At 39.6% G+C, this 22443-nt stretch overlaps 1 long non-coding RNA gene across 1 annotated transcript; it reads left to right on the forward strand.

Annotated features, from left to right (window-relative positions):
• The first annotated feature begins 364 nt into the window (after window positions 1-364).
• On the forward strand, window positions 365-22159 carry LOC141571317 (uncharacterized). The gene is made up of 4 exons (XR_012496084.2): window positions 365-477; window positions 5803-5926; window positions 16548-16744; window positions 17820-22159. It is a non-coding gene; the product is annotated as an uncharacterized LOC141571317 (long non-coding RNA).
• Window positions 22160-22443: the final 284 nt, after the last annotated feature.

Consider the following 22443-nt stretch of genomic DNA (forward strand, 5'->3'; position numbering starts at 1 on the left):
ATTGAAGTCACAAAGAAATACACTGGAGGGTAGAGGAAGGAAGCACAAGAAGAGTGTGTATGTGGAAGGGCACGAGGCAGGGTGTCTGGGGACCCAGGGCCTCTGCGTTCTGCTACTAAACACCTCCGTGGCCCTGACACATTGCTCACCCTTTGAGCATCAATTTCCTCGGCTTTATGATTGGCATACTAATTAATAGCTGTCCTGCCTGCCTCAGAAGCACTGATTGAATGGAGTGTTTCCTATGAAAGTGCACCAAATATTATAAAAATGCTATGAAATATGTGGTGGATTTGTCATTGTTTCACAGGTGTATGTGCTGTGTGTCCACAGATTAAAAATTCCTATTGATCAGGAACCCAGCATCTCACATCTTCCTCAGAGTTCCAAGGACAGAGAAGAGCTCAGCAGGGGCTCGACACCTCCCTGCCAACCACTAATGCTCCCCAGACTTCCAAGACTGTGTTTTATCATTGTGTAAGTAAACAGACAAACAAACACAAAACTGCAGAACCGGGTTAGTGAAAGGAAGTAAACACAGAAAGGACTCGCTAGCTTCTCTGGGGAAGGGCCACATGCAAAGCACATACTATATATGAGATCCTCTTTTGAGAGTGGTGGTGAGAGAAAAAGATTCATTAAGAAACACAACCCTGCCATTTCTTGAGCAGTTGAGCACTTGCGGCGTGCCAGGAAGTGTGCTTTTCCTATGTTCCTACAAGTAGTTCTCACAACCCTGAGTGGTAGGTGTTGTGATCCCAGTTTGGTAATTGAGGACACTGGGAGAGTGAGAAAGCTGAAGAAATGTACCCAGTAAATACCTTGTGGAACTGGCATTCAAGCTGGTTTCTCGATGCAAAGCCCTCGCTTTCCCCCTTATATTATAGGGAGCATGAATCTAGTTTACAATTTAGAAATTTGCACAAGCCCCACTTTTTTTTCTTTAAAAAAGAAAATGGAGGCATACTGATAGGTGGATTCTTTTAAATGGGACTCTTAGAAATTATCATGTTATGGGGTACCACTCCATTGTCATTCTAGTTTTTGATTTTCCATGAAAATTGCTTCGCGTTTATAACCAATTTGGCCTAACATGCTTTTCTCCCTCTTTAGTGAATATTGCCAAATATTTGCAACAATCCCCTAGATGTTTTGTGCTAACCATGAACTTGGTTGTTCCTATCATTTTTTAAAATGATTAAATTAAAATTTACCCTTGAAGGGTTTAAGACTCTGGAAACATACAATTTTGTTGGTTCCAGGCCAGAAAATGAATCTGCATGGAAAGAAAGGGGTCAGATTAATATAATTGTGATGACCCTTATATCTCTGTGGACCTGGACATGGGGGTTTGGGCAGCATGCAGCCTGCTTGAAAAAGGCTCTCTGTCCTTGGGCAAGAGAAAAAAGCAGGGCCTGGGGAGAGAAAGTAATGCAGAAAGAGGAAGGAGAAAATGAATTATCAAAAAAGAAGGGAAGATTGTAATTGTAACTTTAAATGTTTCAAACATTTTGGGAACTACTCAGTGTTTAAGGAAGGTGTCCCTGAAATATAAGGTTCATGTAACATATCACATGAATATGTCATGCAATTTGCAAGTAATTTCTGAGCCTTTCATCAGTGCCTAGAAAAGTTTTCATTCTAGTGGTAGACACACATCACTTATTTTCTTTTTCCTCCTGGTCACCCAAGATTAATTGATATTTAATTGAGTCAGTGAGTCAGCCCACAAACATTTAATGAACATACACTATATATAAGGTACTATCTTGGGTGCTGATGAAAGTAAAGATGCATTAAGAATCACGACCCTGTCCTCTTATAGCTACCACTTCTGCAAAGGAACTAATTAACAGTAATGCAAGGTAGGCACCATACAAACATAAGAGGAAAGAGTATTAAAGAGGAAAGAGATTATTATTGTTGAGATGTGCTAATAGTACTTCCTGCAGGAGGTGATATTAAACCAGTGTTCACATATGTGAACGTAGCGGGAGGCTACATTCTGGGTAAGGAAGATGTGGATCTAGAAAGTGAAGGACGTGTGTGAAAACCTGTGATTTGACTGAAGTAAAAGGTGATTGAAAACAGGAATGAGAGACGAGCAGGGAAAGGCCGGCTTGGGCCAGATGGCAGAGAGCTTTTAATGCCTGATGTAGCAGTCAGGGTTTGCTCAGAGAAGCACAATCATTACAAATATTGTAGAATAATGATTTATTACAGGAATTCAACCTTACACAATTGTGAGTGGAGCTGAAGTATTTTTGGCTTCCTGTTGTTGTGTAACAAACTACCCCAAAACTTAGTGGTTAGAAAGACAGCCATTTTACCTGCTCATGAGTCTGTGGTTTGGCTGGGGCTCAGCTGGCTGGCTCTTCTGCAGATCTCATTTGGGATCTCTCATGTGGCTAGTGGGAAAGTCCAAGATGGCTTTCCTCACATATCTGGTACTTAGCAGGGATGGCTGGGAGACTGTGATCTCCCTCTCTCGACCTACCACTTTCTATGTGGCTAGTTTTATGCTTTACATAGTGGATCCCAACAGTAACTGTTCCAGTAGGATAAGCCTCAGTATTCAAATGCATATCAGGCCTATGCTTGCATCATACTTGCTGATGTCCTGCTGGTCAAGCCTGGAGTCAGTCAGTGTATGAGGGGGCTACACAAAAGCATGGATACTGAGAGATATGCTTCACTGGCAGCCAAGAGAGTAACCATCTACCATGCCAGGCAAAGGGATTATGAATTTTTCTCAGTAGATAATAGGGAGCTGTTGAAACATTTGGAGAGGAAAGTGACATAATTAGATTATTGCTGTAAGAAGATTCATTTGGCAGTAATGTTATAGAATGGTGTGGAGACCCATGAGATAGAAAGACTATGAAGAGACTATTATAAATAGTTGAGGTGAAAAGAAACGAAGGGTGGAACTAGGGCATATTGCAGCCAACTGCTTCTATGCTTTCAGGTCTATACCTCTGTCTTCCCCTGATTACAAACGAGCTGACTCCTGCAGTCTGTGTTTCCCAGGTTCCACGTCAGCTGGCAGCTGTCTTCCTGCTGGTTTGGCCAATGAGGAGCACTGGTGGAAGAATGGAGAGAAAGAGAGGAAGGGTAGTACTCTTTCACTCTGCTTTAGGTGGTACTTTTCTGTGGTTCCAGCTTTGGTAACTCTGTATTCCATTTTTGCATCTCCAAGGTAGGGATGGTAGCAACTCACTGTTGTACTGATTTCTGGATTGCTTGATTATTTCTTATTTAGTTTCTTGGTTCTTCTGTCACCTGTAGAATGAAAATCCTGTACTTAAGTCTCTCTATTTAAAATAATTAGAGTACTTTCTATGTTCACAGTTCAACCCTGTCTGATACAGCAGACCATGGAATAGAGAAGTAGAGAATAGAGAAGAAGAAACACATAGCAAGATGACTACATAGGACTTTGAAAATAATTGTAGATTTGGGTATTTTAGAGTATGAATAGATATCGAAGATAGTTTGGAGTATTTGAATATGAGTAACTGAGAGAATGGCAGTGTGAGTAAAGAAATAGAACAATAAGGAAGGGAAGAAACCCTTGGAGAGAAGATGATGCATTCAGTTTTGTACATACCGAATGTTTCGGATGGGTGAGTGATTTAAATGATGATGAGCACCAGGAAGTTGGGAGAAAAGTCAGAGGCAGGAATTTAGCTTCTGGTGCTATATGAGTAAAAGTAGTTGTTGAGGTTATGAACTCTTATGAGATTGCTAGGTGGAAAATAGAAATGAACACAAAAATTTAGGAATTATATATATGTAGGAAGAATAGGATTAAAGAAGAGCTAAAGAAGAAGAATTCAAGGAGATAAGGGTAGAACCACAAAAAGTGTTACTACAAAAGCCAAGGAAATAATTTCAGAAAGAAAGGGTGTTTTAGTTTCCTACTGCTGTTGTAACAAATTACCACAAACTTAGTGCCTTCAACAACACAAATTATTATCTTCAGTTCCATAAATCACAATGTTGGCACGGGTCTCACCTGGTTAAAATCAAGGTGTCACAGGGCCGTGTTCATTTCTGGAGATTCTAAGGGAGAATCTATTTCCTTGCTCCTTATGTTGGCAAAGTTCACTTTCTTATGGTTGTACGACTGAGGTCCCATTTCCTTGCTGGCTATCGTCTAAGGGCCTTTCCCAGATTCTAGAGGCTTTCTATATTCCTTGACCCTGTCTGTCTTACTTCATCTTTAGCAATGGTAGCTTGAGTTCATCTCATGCTTTGAATCTCTCCTATTGCTTCTTCTGTGACATCTTTCTGACTCTTGGCTTTAAATGGCTCATATTACTAGGTTTACCTAGACCTGGATAATGCATGAAATGCCCTATCTCAAGCACTGCAACCTTAATCATATCTGTCAAGTCCCTTTTGCCATATAGTGTAACAAATGCACAGGATCCAGGATTTTAGGAGTTGGGTATTTTGGGATGATCATTATTCTGCCTATCGCAGAGGAGAAATAATTATTATTTTGTGATGCAAAGGCCAAATAAAGTGAGAAATAAGAAAAGAACTTAGGATTTAGGGATTGAGAGCCCACAGGTGCCCTTTGGGATAAATGTTTCTATGGAGTGATGAGGGCAGAGCTTCCTGGGCTTAATGGAGTGTGAAGGTGGACAGGTGGTGGAGTCAGAGTCATGGAGTAGTGTCGTGCGGGGAGTCCAGTGGGGTCTTTGGTCCCGCTCCCGCCATAAGAACGTAGGATATGGTGAGGCCAAAAAGGAACACCCACGGAGCCATAGATAGGGGAGTCATACTAGTATATTCTCGCTGGCGGCACTATACTCTCACTGGAGGCTGGATCCACACTGTCCACAACACGCCATCCTAACTGCAATCCGCTCTTGCTAGCTCAGCCACCATCTTCTTGCTAGCCCCATTTTTCTCCTCTTCTCTTTCTCTCTTTCTGCTAGCATTGCCACAGCAGCTATACTAGTGGTCAATGGCCCACTGGCTACAGCCGACGGCCAACTAGCCACAGCTGACGGCCATCTAATCACAGTTGTTGGCCATTTACTACCTGAGCCAGCACCTGTCTATGTGAGGCTGAGAGCCTGGAAACTACTTTCTGGGGCTCTGCCCCCACAAGTAGGCAGAGCTGTGGGGTTGTGGTTAAAAAGTACAAAATACTCAGCACAGTAACTTGGAGGTAGCCAGAGCTCAGTACTTTTTTACAAACTGTAGACTTTTCTCTCCAGTAGCATGGTGAGAAGGTAAAAAAACAAAAGCAAGCAAACAAACAAAAAACAGAAGCACACTTGAAAACTAAGGAGAGAAATATACAGAAATGGAAAATGAAAATGTAGGTGGAGGAGGGGATAATTGAAGAATAGCTGTTGAAGGTTACTTGGGAAATGAAAAGGAATGGGCCCAAGTCAAATTGAAGGGTTAGCCTTAAAAAGGAGGGAATCTTTGTGCCTAATATAAGAAGGAAGAATAAAATACCTCCAAACAGTCATTTAAAAGTAAAAAGGAGAGGAGATGGAGATGATTATGTTAGAGATGTGGCAATCTTCTTTGAAAGAGGATAGTGCCTATTTGCATACGTCCATGAGTGGTGTGTTGGGGTGGGACTAGGGAGTTAGGAGCTTGAGTTGCAAAATTGCCAGATGTTCACTTTTTGTCCCTCTGCAATTGGTTTGTTTTTTTGTGTTCCTCCATCAAGTGCCTGGCAGAAGGTAGCCAACTCAGTTCTGTGTTTGCAACTGCTTCACTCAAAAACCAGGTCAGACTGACTAATTCTTAATTCTAATTCTAAATTTTTAGGAAGAACTAATTTGACTAGTTCATCTTGGCTCAGATGTCCCCTCTTAATCCAATCAGCCATGACTAAATGGAGCCTGCACCTGGGAGCTTCTCACAGCAGGGCAGTCATTTCCCAGAGGAGGTGGTAAGTACCTCATGAGCTGCAGTACTGGTGGGATAGTTTTAACCAGTATAATGAGACCAGTAAGCATGGAAGCAGGAGCAGATGAATATCTGATGGTTGTATTAACAACGCTCGCTGGTCATGGTTAGTTTAATATTGGAGCTGGGGTTTGGGGATTTATACTGAGTGTTTCTATAGATCAGCCAATGGAGGAAAGCATGAGAGGCTGTTTTTTAAAGGACTGTTTTAAGTTATATCAAAACATTTCTTTTTTAAGAAAAAAGAAAAAAAAACAGGAAAAAAGGAATTTGGAATGAGGAAATGGAAAAAGGAAAGCAGCTCATTTCACACTGGTATTCTGCCAGCCTGTTGACTAACCTCCATGACTGGAGCAGAGATCGTTTTCCTTGAGGTAGGAAGTGCTCACCCAGGACACTCCACTCAAACCTAGAATGGAGCATTGCAGAAGCCAGGACATAGCCTGCTAAATTCACAAATTCTGAACAGATTAAAATAAGGCCAGGCATTAATGTGGCTTTGCTCAGTGAATTTTCTTCCTTCAATTAACATGATTACTATCATTGTCATTAAATTAAATTATTTCATGTGTGAAAAAACCAATTTTCAGAAGTTAAATTGCCTTGTTGAGTGTTTTCTAGGCCAAAGTCATTGAAGAACAGCATTCTGAAGATGGTACCAAAAAAAGCAATCCCAAATACATAAATCTTTCATCCAGGTATATAAACAAGATAATGGAAGTCACATGTTCTCTAGTCTATGCAATTACTGTGTTCCATTTTCACGGTGTGTATATCAGAGTCTACATGAATATTGAGGGCCCATCATTGTGGGTACACCTGTTAAGCTCCTCTGTGGAAACATAGTCACAAATGGGTTGAGGCCCTCTTATGAACAAAGGGTAGGGAAAAAGCTCTCATTTTGAGAAGTAATACCGCTTAAATATTTATGATGTGTTTCAAATCACTGAGAATATTAGTTTTTAATGAGAACATCAATAGACCCGTAGCTGGAATGAGGTGAAAGCCACTACTAGTTTTCTAATGCATCAGCTTAAATGGTCCTACTGACACAAGCCCACACTCAAATTTCTTTGTTATGCATTACCAAGAAAAAGAAACAAATCTCAGCATGAGGTTTGCTGGAGCAAAATAATTCACCTCAGTGGTGTCTCTGTTATCCTAAATTTCATTCTTTCCACGATAGTGGGCTATATCAATACACTGATTGTCTTTGACTACAAAGTCAAGAATTTGATAGATTTCAATTCTTTTTATAGAAAATTTCTCAAGTGGATGTTTTTCATGACTAACACTTTACCCTCAATTGCGAAAGACATTGCCTAACAGTGTTATAATCATGTATGGATTCAAAGCCAGTTTAAGATCCTGTATCCATCTGTGAGGGATACATAGTTTGCCTTTGGTTGATAAGATTTCTCCTTAGAGTCTTGTCCATTATGTTTTCTTTTCATAATAACTTAAGATTTCATTTGAAGAAGCCCATACAATTAATGCTTCTTAAAAATAAGGACATTATGCTTTCTCCTCTTCTGACATTTTCTAGGGCAGCTCTAATCCATTCCCTCCTGCGATGAGGGAATTGTTCTATGTGTGGGCTGACCAACACAGCCACGAGCCACATATGGCTACTAAGCTCTTGAAATGTGACTAGCATGCCCGAGAAACTGAATTTTAAGTATTATTTAAATTTGATTAAACAGCTACATTTGGCCGTTTAGCACTTGAGATGTGGTTATTGTGACTGAAGAACTGAATTTTAAGTTTTGTTTAATTTAAATTTAAATAGCCACCTGTAGTGCTTGTCTTCCATATTGGACAGAGCCAGTGTAGAATATTTTCATCATCACAGGAAGTTCTGTTGGACATTTCAGTTCTAGCGATTATAAAATTCTTCAAGAGTGGGGAGCAGGTAGTCAGTCGTCTCTGTAGCCCTCAGCCCCTGATGTAGTATGGGGAACATTTGGACGCGTACTTACTGCTTGATCAACTTCTTAATAGGAAAGGCTACCTTCTGAAGGGCCCATTTTTCATTTCTGGCCTTTGATTCATTATAAAATATACTTCTGGCTCTTGTAATGCTTTGCTGCTACAACCCTGAAGTATAGGGTTATTGTATTTATCTTTCTTAATTCTTAGCCAACTATTAGAGCTAGTTACCGCCCCATAGTATGATGCCTTTGCTAGCTTGCTCTGTCACACTCCTGATAGATGTTGGTAACTAATTGAAAACAAATAAGCAAACAAACTGCCTATCAAAACAAGTATAATATTTTAATCAGAGTACATAATTCAGAGTCTGCTTTAAAGAAAATCAAATATTTAGATACAGTGGGGTACCTGTGAGTGCATGTTATATTTAATGGATCGCTGCATCATTTAATTGTAGTTTTTTCCAGGGCATGGTAATTAGGACAAAATCTCCCTGAAATGACATGGGTTTCACAGAATTTGTGTACTTCAAGTTTTCAAGAAAGCTTGGTATTCAAGGTCCCTGCAGACAGTCTGGTTAGCCTGTTTTATTTGTTTGTTTTTTGTTTTTGCCCACCATATACGGTTTTCTCCCTGAGGATGGTTGAAACTCCCCACATGGAGAGGGGAGTTTAAATGAAATGATAGGAAATCATTGCCCTGTGCCATAGCTATGTGGACCTATAGATCAGATTCAATCACTATTCTACATTATTGCTGTGCTATGTACTGTAAAACTGTACTGAAAACTTAACATCTGTGGGGAAAGGATATGGGTCTTTTAAAAAGAGGTCATAGTAGATCGGAAATCCTGCTCAGAAAGTACAAATTTATCAAAGAAGACCAGTGAGAGTAGTTCAGTATACCCAGTGGTCTAGAACAAGGGCGTTAGAGTCAGAATGTCTTCTGAATTTGAATTCCAGATTACTAGGGATGTGACCTTGGATACATTATTTTTTTGTTTCCATGCCTTAGGTTGGTCATTAGTAAAATGATATTAGCAATACCAGTCTTAATAGGGTCATGTGACAATTAAAAGACTTATAGTCAGTGCTCAAAAAATTTATTATTGCTACTATATATTATTGTTACTGTTATTATTATTCCAGCTATACTTGACAAGGAGTGGAGAATCTTAGAACACATTAATTAGATTGCATCAGAGAAACCCCCAACTAAGAATAAATAGTTAGGCTGTTTAACACAGGCTAGAGAAATCATGTTACTGCAGTAAGCAAGGGGAAAAGAATCTGTAGAATCCTTTTCATGGAAGGACTGTTTCTATGCATCCAGTTCATGTCTTCCAAGTGATTTGTCAGTATAATTCTCTTTGTAGTGTAAAACCTTCCCACTGTGCATCCTTTCTGTAGATACCCAGTCTCCTCTGTTCTACCTTTCCTTTCCTCCCAACTTTATTTCCTTGGCATTGAGTTGAAAGGCTATTCTGTAAAATCTGAGGTGGAAGCACACAGAGAACATATGGCACTGAGGGAGAACGAAAGTCAAGACAGTGACACAGGTTATTGCAAGTCTGGTTTTCTGTTTTCTGAATCTCTTTATTCTTCATAACCAGGATACATGAACACATCAGGCATCTAAACTTACCTCCAATTCCAGGCATAGGAAATGTGTAAGTCTCCCCAGACCCATGCTGTGGGACGTGCTATGAGGCACTAACCATCTTGCAAATCTGACCCTCGTTATATGCCTCCATTTTGGAAATGTAAATTTCTGGTTGATTGGTTTTAACATAGTTCTTCTCAGCTTCCTTAATTAGAGTTTTGACTTTGATTTCTGGAATGCCTGACATGAGGCTTTCTTCCAGAAATGTAGTGACTGAGGTCCTCCTATGTTTTGGCTGCCACTTTCCTGTCTGGACTTCTGAATATAGCCCATGCTAAACTGCCTATCACTGTTTTCCTGTTTCATATTGGAACCTCCTGTACCCCTCAGGTGGGGGACCAATATTCATTGCTTCAGCTCTGACAGGACATTGCTATCTATTGTCCCTAAACATTGTGCTTTATGGGAGGTATTTTCCTCAGGTCTGCCCCACCTGGTGAGGAAGAGTTAGTCTGGTTCTCTTCCATTAGCTTATCTTATCTACTGGCTATGTGTGCCCCACCCATGCCTTGCTCAGGATATCTGACCAGAGACCCTCAGTGAAAACTACATACATTTTTATTCATATTTCATTCATATTGTGCACCCACTTTAGCTATTCTAGACCCAGAAGATACTGCAGAGAGCAAAACAAAGTCCCTACTCTCATAAAGCTCAGATGAAACCATATCCAATATTATGAGTGTGTGTGTGTGTGTGTGTGTGTGTGTGTGTGACAGAGAGAGAGAGAGAGAGAGAGAGAGAGAGAGATTTGGTTTGGAATTTTCTGCCATTGTTGTATGCTTGCTAACTTGTAGTGATTTTTGCAATGGATATAATCAACTTAAAACATAATATTTAATAACTATAGGAGTTCACTTTTGCAACTGTCTTATATTATTTATAACATGCCACTTTATTATTGTAGTTACTAAGTTCAGCTACCTAGTGTGTTTGGAAGCAATGCTGCATTCTGGCTGACTATATTTATTTAGAGTCTGATTGGTCTAAATGTCACTCAGCTATGCACATTCAAAAGATGGAAATTTGCTCTCTTTTGGTGAGGTAATAGTGTCTTTTTTTAAAAAAAGTATATATATATATATATTACATAATAAGTGCTGTTTGTTTTAGGTTAATACCAATGCTATCAGTTTACAGATTCTGTATATCCAATGCAGCAATGCAGTAAAATATTGCTTTATCCCACACCCAAAAGTGTGAACACACATGTACTTATGTTGTACATTATATGCAAAGCACTCATGTATTAGCATCTTCACATCAGATTATGGAGTGTTCTGCAAAAACCCCTTCTTTTATTCAAGCAGAACTGGCAGACAGAAATCTCAGCTAATGCTTGTATTTCAATGGTACCTAAAATAATTGATTTGAAATTCATTTTCAAGTTAACTTTTATTGATATCTTCCGTAATATCAACCAAGTGTAATCTTAGTTTGCGGGTTCATCATCCTCAGGATAGAGGGGGTTGTGTTACACCAGTTGGTACATAGGTGCTCATGTGTTCACTAACTCTTGAGTGTCTTCATTTAAACAGAATCCATGCATCATACTATTTTTTAAATTATGGTAAGATACACATAACAAAATTTACCATCTTAATCACTGTACAGTTCAGTGCCTTTTAAGTGTGTGCACATTTTTGTGCTACCTTCAGCACTATTCATCCACAAAATTCTTTTCATCTTGCAAAACTGGAACTCTGTATCCATTAAGCAATAATTCCCATTTCCTCTTACCCTCAGTCTCTGGCAACGACCATTCTACTTTCTGTCTTTATGAATTTGTTTGCTGTAAGTTTCTCATATGAGTAGAATTATACAGTATGTGTCCTTTAGTAACTGACTTAGTTCACTTAGCAGAATGTCCTAAAGGTTCATCCATGGTGTAGCATATGCCAGAATTCCTTCCTTTTTAAAGCCGATTAATATTTCATTGTATGTATATACGTACCACATTTTGTTTATCCATCCCTTTGTCAATGGACACGTTTCATTTTTTTTTTTGTCTACTGGGAATGCTGCTGCTATGCACATGGGTTTACAAATACCTCTTCAGGTTTCTACTTTCAGTTATTTGGGGTAGATACCTAGAAGTAAAATCGCTGGGTCATATGGTGTCAATGTTTAAAATACTGTTTTCCACAACAGCTGTACCAACTTGTCATTGTTTTTTTGTTTTGTTTTGATAGTAGCCATCCTAATGAGTATGAGGTGGTATCTCATTGTGGTTTTGATTTGAATTTCTCTAATGATTAGTGATGTTGAACATCTTCTCATGTGCTTTTGGCCATTTGTATACCTTCCTTGCAGAAATGTCTATTCAAGTCCTTTTTTAATTGGGATTTTTGTTCTTGTAGTTTACTTGTGGGAATTCTTTATATATTTTGGATATAAACTCCTTATCCAATATGTGACGTGCAAATATTTTCTCCTTGTTTGTAAGTTGCCTTTTTATTCTGTTGATTCTGTTCTTGGATGCACAGAACTTTTAAATTTTGACACAGTACATTTTATCTATTTTTATGTTGCCTGTGCTTTTGGTGTCATATTCAAGAAATCATTGCTAAATCCAAAGTCGTGAAGATTTACCTCTATATTTTCATCTCAGAGTTTTATAGTTTTAGCTCTTACAACTAGGGTTTTGATCTATTTTGAATTAGTTTTTGCATATGTGTAAGATATGTGTAAGGTAAGGTCCAACTTTATTCTTTTGTATGTGGATATTCAGTTTCACCAGCACCATTTGTTGAATAGACTATCCTTTCCCTGTTGAATGGTCTTGGAAACCTTGTCAAAAATCACATGGCCATATATGTGAGACTTTATTTCTGGACTCTCTATTCTATTCCACTGGTCTCTATGTCTGTCTTTATTCTAGTACCACACTGTTTTGATTACTGTCATTTGTAGTAAGTTTTGAAATCAGGACATGTGAGACTTCCAACTTTTCAATATTGTTTTGGCTATTTGGTGTCGCTGGAGATTCCATATGTTTTAGGGTGGATTTTTCTATCTGCAAAAAACATTAATGGGATTTTGATAGAGATGGCATTGAAGCTATAGATCCCTTTGGGTATTACTGGCATCTTAGCAATATTAAATCTTCCAATTCATGAATATGGGATGTCTTTTCACTTAATTGTTTTTAGTTTCTTTCAATAACATTTTGACAATTGTTAGTGTAGAAGTTTTTGTCCTCCTTGGTTAAATTTATTTGTAAGTATTTTATTCTTTTTGGTGCTATTGTGAATGGGATTTTTTTTCAATTTGTTTTAGGAATGTTCATTGTTAGTGTATAGAAACACAATTGATTTTTGCATGTTGATTTTTTTATCTTGCAACTTTGCTGAATTTATTAATTATAACAATTTTGTGGAATCCTTAGGGTTGTCTACATATAAAATCATGTCATCTATGATCAGAGGTAATTTTACTTCTCATTTTCTGATTTTGATGACTTTTATTTATTTTCTTGCCTAATTGCTCTGACTAGGACTTCCAGTATTCTGCTAAATAGAAGTGGTAAAAGCAGGTGTCCTTGTCTTGCTTCTGAACTTGGACAAAAAGGTTTGAGTCTTTCATCATTGATTATAATATTAGCTGTGGGGTTTTCATATTTGGACTTTATTATTTGAAGTAGTTTCCTTCTGTTCCAAGTTTGTTGGGTGTTTTTATCTTGAAAGGTTGTTCAATTTTGTGAAATGCTTTTTTGTATCAGTTGAGATGGTCACATGGTTATTTTACATAATTCTGTTTACTGGTAGGTGGTGTATTACATTGGTTGAACCATAAATATGTTGAACCATATTTGCATTGAAAGAATAAATCCCATTTGGTCATGGTGTATAATCCTTTCAGTGTGCTGTTAAATTCTGTTTGTTCGTATTTGTTGAGGAATCACAGTGTTTTAATATGGGAGACACTCCTCTCATATTGTATAAAAGGAAACTAAGACTTTGAGAAGGAGGTGGTCTGTTCAAAGTCATGTATCTGGATATTAGTGTCAAAATTGAGTCTAGAACACAAGATTTCTGAATCCCCTTGTGTTTTTAATTCGTTTGACTTTTGATTAAGTCAGCAGGCTGCCTTTAATCTGTAGAAATCTGTGGTTCTTGCCTTATGGGCACATTTAAATCACCTAGGGAGCAAATACTTAGAGCTGGATTCTACTCCCAGAGATTCTGATTTTCTGATTTAATTGGTTTTGGGGATGGGGAAGAGTACCCAGGCAATGATACAATTTCGGCGTGGGGACAGGACTCTCATTTATTTATTTAACATTTTTTTAAAGTCGACTTTATTTTTCAGAGAAGTTTTAGGTTCACAACAAAGTAAAGAGAAAATTACAGAGATTTCGTATATACTCCCGGTCCCCACTCATGCACAGCCTCCCCCATTACCAACATTCCCACCAGAGAGGTGCATTTGTTACACCTGATGAACCTACATTATATATCATTATCACCCAAAGTCAAAGTTTACATTACGGTTCACTCTTGGTGCTGGACATTCTGTGGATTTGGACAAATGTATAATGACATATATCCACCATTATGGTATGGAACAGAGTAGTTTCACTGCATTAACAGTCTACTCTGCTTCATCTGTTCTTCTTTCCCTTCCTGTTAACCCTGGTGATCATTGATGTCTTTACTTTTCACTGATGTACCAGAGTTTGTTTATCCATTCACCTGCTGAAGGACATTGGTTAATTCCAAATTTTGGCAATATTGAATAAAGCTGCTGTAAACATCCATGTGCAGGTTTTTGTGTGGACCTAAGTTTTCATTCACTGGGTAAATGGCAGTGATATTTTAACGTGTAGGCAGGGTTAAGCACCTCTGACATAGACACGGTAACTGTGGAGAAGGACCTAGGTATTATGCTTATAAATCAGAGGTAGATCAATAGCAAGGAGCCACACCACCTTTAGTTATCAAAGGCAGCTTTGAGGCTTATCATTGCAAGAGGTAGCATGGAGATGGCTGTGAATGTTGCATTTCGTCTGTCATATTGGAAGGAACCTAGGCCAAGACTTTTATCAGATAGAAAAGTAAGACACCAGCATGAGGGAATAAATGGATGGATGCATTTTAATGACAGGGTAGTCTTCTTGGCCAAGTATGTTGTTATCCCATAACAGGGAAAATTAACTAGTGCTGATAAGAGGACTACATAAAAGGCAGCAAACTTTCTGTTTCCATATTGAGAGAAATCCAAGCTTGCTGGCTAATATCATGAGGGAAATTGTCAGGGAGAAATTGGGGCAATCCAGCCTACATTCCTGCATTAGTTTCTCCAAAAGCTCCTGCGGTCTTTAATCCCCTACAGGGTTTTCCTAAGATGCCTTGAGAATTGCCTCAAAGAAATCTTTCTGAAACCGTGACCCTATCAAAGGAGTATCTTCACCTGCTGATTTATTTTAGCAGGGATTTTAAAAAAGATGGAAACTTCGTACAGTAGACCTTTATGATAGACCATATTAAATAAAATTTTATTTTATAGGCTGCTGTGCTGCCTTGTTTAATTGATTTATACACACTATAGAAAGCTTTATGTCATGTAGTGTAACAGGTGTAACATTTATAATTGATTAAATATCATGCTTGTGACCATTCATATAAAGAAGTTGGGCACCAGACCTTGGTTAAGAATAAAAACCAATTTTATATGATTGCTTTTATGGGAAAATAAGATTTAACTTATTTGTCTTAGGCTTGTAGGATCTGATTCAGTAAACAACCTGGTAAACAACCTGGTAAAAGTGTTGTGAAATCCCTTTCCTGCTTTGTACAAGCCAGTGGACAAGCTGTATACACCGTAACATTTCCTGGTTATGCTTTCAGTGCTTATGAAGGCAAATTAACTCTTTTAAGCCATGGGTCTTGCATTTGACCAATAAATTCAGTAGCAAGTATTAACTGAGCATCTTTTACGCATTATATTTTGGGAAGAGGGAGACAGTGTAGAGACAATGGTGCTTCTAATCTAAAAAGACAGAAAAGATATTTCATTATAATATGAGTGAAAACAGGATTAACATCATAAGAGAAATAAAACTGAAGTCTAGAGTTTAAGGGACTGTAGTGTATTATTTTTGATTGACTTCCTAGAAGAAATAGTATAGAATAAGTTAGGCTTTGAAAGATTTGAGTGGGTAGAGATGGGGCAGAACATTCCAAGCTGAGAAAATGGCATGAGGAAAGAAGATGGTAGGAAAGGATACATTGAGTTTGAGGAACAGTGAGTAACACCGCTTGCTAGATAGAACATAGGGTGCATGTGAGCCAGTAAAGGATATGAGTTTAGAAAAATAGAACCATGGATAACAAATTCAAGCTATAGGAAGGTTGAGGAGGGGCCAGCCTGTGAGGTGGATTTGTAGGAAAAGAGAGGCTGGCCGCAGAGGGGCAGCATTTAGTTAGAAAGTCATGAATGAGCGAAGACCAGAGAAGGATGGATAGCGGACAGCTTGTAGAGCCAGAGCATCGGTTAGCCAGCTGCTTCTGTCATCTGGAAGGTATGTGCTGTGACTGGCAGCAAAGCTGGCTTTTAACCCTGGCAGGGTGAATGCCCCATGCAGGGTGCCAGCTCCCGAGGAGGCAGCTCCTCAGCAGGTCTACATTCTCAGACATTCTCAGATGAGCACGAAGAAGGGGAATCTTCCCTTTGAATATGAACGCTTTGACATTGGTCTGTGGTACAAAGGATTGCTTCTCAGAGCAGCCTAGGAAAAGTGGGCATCTGCCAACCGTAAATGGAGCTCAGACCTTAAAAAGCTCCAGGTTACTGCAAAGGTTGTCCCCATGATGCCTGCATTGAGTTTCCTGTACCCTGAAAGCCTTTCCAGCTCTGGAGGAGATGGCACGAAATCAATATGGGGTCCAGCCTGCTTTCTAGACTAGGTATCAAGCAGGGAGCTTTGTGATCCCAAATGTCCTCATTACCTGCATTGACTCACTAGGCATTTCCAGGTAATTTGCTTATTATCAAAACCCTCATTTCAGGTGGAGATCATTCCAGGACAAAGAGGCCTTGTACAGTGGGCCCTTTTGAGGATCTTGACTCAGCCTGCTTCTGTGGAAAGTTCTGGGTTGTTTGCTTTTTCATAAAAATAAATCCCCTGCACCAGCCTTTGTACTCTTCTCACCAGCTGTTTTCACTTCCAACGTGGATCATTCCGAATGCCTATTGAAAAGTTCAGGTAACTATTTCAATGTGACTATTCTTGATTTCCTCCAGCTTATTTTTCAGGTTACTTTCTCCTGCAAGGTAGGCCTACTGACCTGCCAGTGCTTAGAAGTGAGAAGTCTTCCCTGTGCACTTGCCTCTCAAGAATGCTGGCTGGAGCCAGGCTCATCCCTGATTGTCATGGAGAATCAATCCTCTGGCTGGCAGGGAATGAAAAATTCTAAGACTGTTCTGAGAACAGCAGAGGGTTGTAGAGGGTTCTCAGTGGCAGCAGCTATTTCTTCAGTAGAATTGAAGGGCCCATACTTTTAACAGGGCCTGCAGCTATGTCCTAGGTTCCGTATGCTCACTGTGCCTGCTGTCTCTGCAGGATAGTGTCACACAGGGAAAGGAGGAAGCTAGGGCTCTTCTCACGTCCCAGAAAAAAGTGGAAAAAGCGTCCCTTCCCTCCTCTCAAATTTCAGCTATCCCTAAATATCTTAGCTTTATAAGAAGTACCTATAATGTGCAAAGTACTTGATATATAACGAACTATCCCTCATGCAGAATAAGAAAACATGGGCTTACAGTACAGGGTGAGGAGCTTTGAGAATATATCATCTTTTTTAAAAATAATTTTTATTGAGGTATAATTGACTTATTATGATGTATCTTTTAATGACAAAGATTATTAAACTGTTTTGATGAGTTAAGGAGGGAGGTAGGGAATCTCTTGAAGGAGTGTTTGCCCAAGCACCTCAGACATATGAAAAGCCATCCTGATATCCACTGTCTAAAATTCATGGGTATATACTAGGGCTGGCAAACTATTACCCTCGGGTCAGCTGCCTTTTTTATATTTAAAGTTTATTGGAACACAGCCATGCCCATGCCTCATGCATTGTCCATGGATGCTTTCATGCTACAATCGTAGAATTAAGCAATTGCGACAGAGAATGTATGGCCTACAAGCCCAATACATACAAAGAGTATTACCCTTGGTAATAATTGTGGAACTAGCTTGCAGTGTATAATACCATAGAACTTTCTAAGAACTTTCAAACCAATCCTGTGAGATAGGTGGAGAAAACATTATCCCTCTTTTACAGGTAAGGAAATTGAGTCCCAAGGAGACATCCCCAACGTTATGTAGCTACTAACTGGTGAAGAATCAGTGATGTCTTGAGAAGATCTTCAGAGGCCCTAAAAGCTGAAGAGATAATGGTGCATTACAATAGGTGGAACTATGAACCCGGGTTCTTCATCTCTCCCTGTAGTTACATCCTTTGCCATGTGATTTTGCAGTTTGCTTCTCAAAAGGTAGAGTATACAATTCTGTCGCTTGAATTTGGACTTGGCTCTTTGACTTGCTTTGCCCAATGAGATTTTAGTAGACAAGATGCTAGCAGAGACTTGAAATGTGCTTGCACACTGGGACTTATCTTCTCTTGTGCTTCTGTTAACACCAAGAGTAGAGCATGCCCGAGCTAGCCTGATGGTGGTGCAAAGAAGAGGCGAGACACGAGTAACAGAGCCATCTGGCTATCTCTCAGCCCCACTCTGAGAAGCAGAGCTGTTCCAGCCACTCTGGCCTAAAGCAAAGTTGTCTAGCTGAGTCCAACCTAGATGAGACAATGCCTAGCTGAGTTATACATCACTGGTGTTTTAAGTCACTGAGTTTGGGGATGGTTTGTTACACAGTATTTTTGTAGCAATGACTAAATCTAAGGCCCGTCAAACTGTTACATAGGAAACTATTCCAGTTTCCCATGCTGGTTATTTTGATTATTATTGTTTTTTGAAATAGCAAATATTACATTATGTATACCAAAAACATTTCTTTTTTGGTGATTTCCTGTTTTTCTGGGTACCTTGCTGCTCCCTAAAGTCTGCCATGTGGGTAATGCAGGATAATTTGGGTAATGCATTGTCCTCTCTAGGCACAAATGAGAGATTTAATAGCTCTGGTTATACAGTCATGAGAACAGACTCCTAAGGGAGCCACAAGTCCCTAGAAAGCAGCGTGTGGGTATTGCAGTCTCCAGCTGATTTTCAGGACAAATTCGCACACTTGTTTTCTTATTGAGGGTCTGTCTGTTATTTGCCAGACCAGAGGCAGAGAAACTGCTTGGACACCTCCTGTGCAAAAGCAGATTCTGCTTGGGGCATTTTATATTAGTACTGTTCCTTTTATTTCTAAGGATCAATAGAGTCTAGCAAGCCAGGGGATGCAGAAATCCCCCAGCTTGCAAATATACTAATTTCCTCAGCTTTCTTTTTCTTTCACTCTCTACCCTTCATCCCTTTCTGTTCTTGTTACTTTTTATCCCACAGCATGAAACTCTCCATGGATTGAAAGAAGGGTTTTCTTGGCGTGGAGTCAATTCAGACAGTGAGTGCGGCATCTTGGAGAGTAATCAGGGAGTACTGGGGGCCTTGGAGCATTTGCAAAGCAGAAGCAAAAGTTGCCCACCCCTCCTTCTCCCACAAGCCCCTCCTGTGCTCCCCTGGGAGCCTGCACAAGTCCAACTCATTCATCAACATGTCTTTCTCTCTTTAAAAAATAAATCAACAAAACAGGAGAGAGCTTTAGAAAGCCTTTGTAAAAACTACTTAAAGAAACAGGCTGTTTTTATTCTAGTCACATGCTCTTGAAACTAAGCACCTGTCTACACACTTAATTATTTAGGTAATTCAAACCCAAACCACATTTTGACCTGAAGTATTTAAATAATTTCGGGTCAAAGTATTTGGATGTGAGGGGGTCCTAGACAAATCATATGACATATACAGTGTGTGATATAGCAAAGCATTTCCTTGAAGAGGCAAAATTCAGCTGCTGATGCTGCCTCCAAGACTCGATTGTGGAAACTCGTCTAGTTTTAGTGAGTTAGGCGGGGAGAGGTGGTTGTGTTACCCTTGAATTAAGTGAGGTGGCTAATGAAAGTCTTCTCTCTGCTGTTGGTAGATCTAAACTAGCTAAGGAGAGTTTAGTAAGTGATTCCCCTCGGTCCCAAGTCACCCATTTTTTACCTGCTTGTAACCCACAGAGGTTAGGATCAGGGCAACAACCACTGGTAACCTGATCACCAGTTCTCCCTCTAGAAGTTGGGGGCATCTAGCCCTTTTCCACTTGTCCCTGTATTTATGCATGCTGACTTAAAATGTAAACGCTGAAGCCTTCTGGAAACAGTAAGGTCCTTCCACGGATCGCATGTGACATCCTTGCTTACTCTGTGGCTGCTGCCGCTTCTGCTGCTGCTAAGATGGAGCCGGTTTCTTCTCACTTTTGAGTAAGGAGAGCTTTTCAGGTCACACTGGGAGAGGCTTGGTGGGATATGGCATACTAGGTCCTGTGTGTACTCACCAAAACTTCTACAGCTGAGGACCAGCTTAAGGAATATGTGGTCTGAGATAACTCCCCACAGTAGTATTCAAGATAGATTGGAACAAGAGAAACTGAAGGCAGAGAGGGTGGCTAGGGGGCAGTTTCTGCAATTAAGGTCAGTGTTTCCCAGGATGGATTTCAGGTAATGCTGCAACCACCAGCGTTCCACGATCAACTATTTTATCTCACCCTTGGAGATTCACAGTGCCCAGGGACACTTTAAAATCTCTGAGAAGTTCTGCAGCAAGAAGTCGAAACTGTTTAACACAACATTTCCCAAACATATCTGACCGCAGAACCATCATTATGCGTATTATACCTATTAGTGTGGCACTAGTTCTCGATAGAGGACTAGAAAAAAGGGAACAGTTCTAAGGTCCAAAGACCTCTATGGTCTCAAGTCTGGGAAGGAGGGGAATGGGGCAAATACTAGCAGTAATAGAGGGAATTGAGATACTCAAGGTGAAGTCAAATTTTGACATGTTGGAGTTTTGATCAGGACATGAGTGACTGAATAAGCTCCAGATTTTAGTCTTTTATATCCACTTCATTAATCCAAATTAAAAATAACAAACCAGGGCCCAGACCCAATTTATTCCGAGGTTCATAATATTGCTTGGACAGGAAAGACTCCCTATGGAATATTTTAATTGGCTCCGCCAAAATTTTTACTCTATTATATTTTATTCCATTTCCAATTTAGTAGTCTGACAGAATCATAGTAAGTCAAATATTATAATTAAAAAGAGAGAGAGAATTGCCAGTTTTCCCCTCAGCTGGGACAGATGAGATATTGGATATTTTTAACTTCGACGGAAAAGGCTTTACTTACCCACTCCCCTCCTAGAGGCCTCTGGGTCACTCCTGCCTGGGACACACTTACACACTCACTCTTAGGCTGTGTCCACCATCACTCTTATCACTGTTGTTCTTAGTTTGCAGAACCTGCCAGAGGAAGTGGCAGAGTCCTCCAGCACCTGCGTAGGACATGCCTCATGTCCCACTGCTTCAGAGAGGGTCCTTATTGCTGTCCAGGAGTTCTTTTATCCGTTGGGGACCATTCCAGATTTCTCCCTGTGCTCCAGCCCCACTTCAACAGGCGATCCCAGGTCTACTCCATTGAGAAGACCCAGCTAATCAAACATAAGGCCCCCATATCCACCTAGATCCCTTCCTTCACACATATTTGCCACTACAAACACTTTTTAATTCTTCTCTCTGGTTTCAGACGTCATGACCTTGCTACCATCATTCCCTTCTAGGAGTGTGCATTTCTGCTTTTCCATACAATCCTTTTCCTGGCCTTCTTCTGGGTGAGCTCCCTCCTCTGTGACTTTGAGCAAGTTACTTCCCTGCTCTTAGCCTCAGTTTTCCGAGTAACTCTTCCCTTGAAGTGTGCTCTAAGAATTGAGTGGTAATATTTACAAGCATCCTACACAGTGTCTGAGACATACAAAACACTGAGAAGTATTCTTGTGCTTAGTACTTCCATCTTCATTTTTTAAAATTCAACTTTATTGGAGATACTTTACATAAAATAGAATGTACAAATACTAAGTGTACAGTGTGGTGAGGTTTTGTAACTATATTCACCCATGTAATCACCACCCCAATCAAAACAGAACATTACCATTACTCCAGAGAGTTCTTTCAGGCCCCTTGGCAGTCAGTTCCCTCTGCCCCCACTCTAGACAAACACCGATCTGACCCCTATCAATTTAGATTTGTTTTACATATTCTAGAATGTCATATAACTGGAATCATTCAGTATGTATTTTTTGTGTGTCTGATTTCTGTTGCTCGGCACAATGAAAACAAACATTCTTCCATGTTGTTGAATGTAGCAGTTGTTCATTCCTTTTATTGCTGAATATTTCATTGTATTAATATACACAATTTGTTTTTGAATGAATATATACAATTTAACCTTTCACCTTGGATGGACATTTGGGGGGGTCTAGCTTTTTTTTTATTGGCAATAAAGCTGTTATGAAAAGTCATCTATAAGAGTTTTCATGGACAAATATATTATATACATACATATATATGTGTGTATATATATATTCCCCCCCCTTGAACAAATACCTAAGAATGGAATTATTGGGTCATATTTTTAGTGTATGTTTCACTTTTTAAGAAATTGCCAAACTGTTTTCTAAAGTGCCTGTGTTATTTTACACAGCAAACAGCAAAATATGAAAGTTCCAGTTGTTCCCACAACCATGTTACATTTGGTATTATCAATTTTAACCTAAACTCTTCCAGTGATGTGGTGTCTCACTGTGGTCTTAATATGCATTTCTCTGGTGACTAGTGATGCTGAGCCTCTCTCCATGCACTCATTG

The sequence above is a fragment of the Rhinolophus sinicus genome, chromosome 17 (assembly GCF_057876585.1).
Source record: "Rhinolophus sinicus isolate RSI-liver-muscle chromosome 17, RSI-T2T, whole genome shotgun sequence".
NCBI lineage: Eukaryota > Metazoa > Chordata > Mammalia > Chiroptera > Rhinolophidae > Rhinolophus > Rhinolophus sinicus.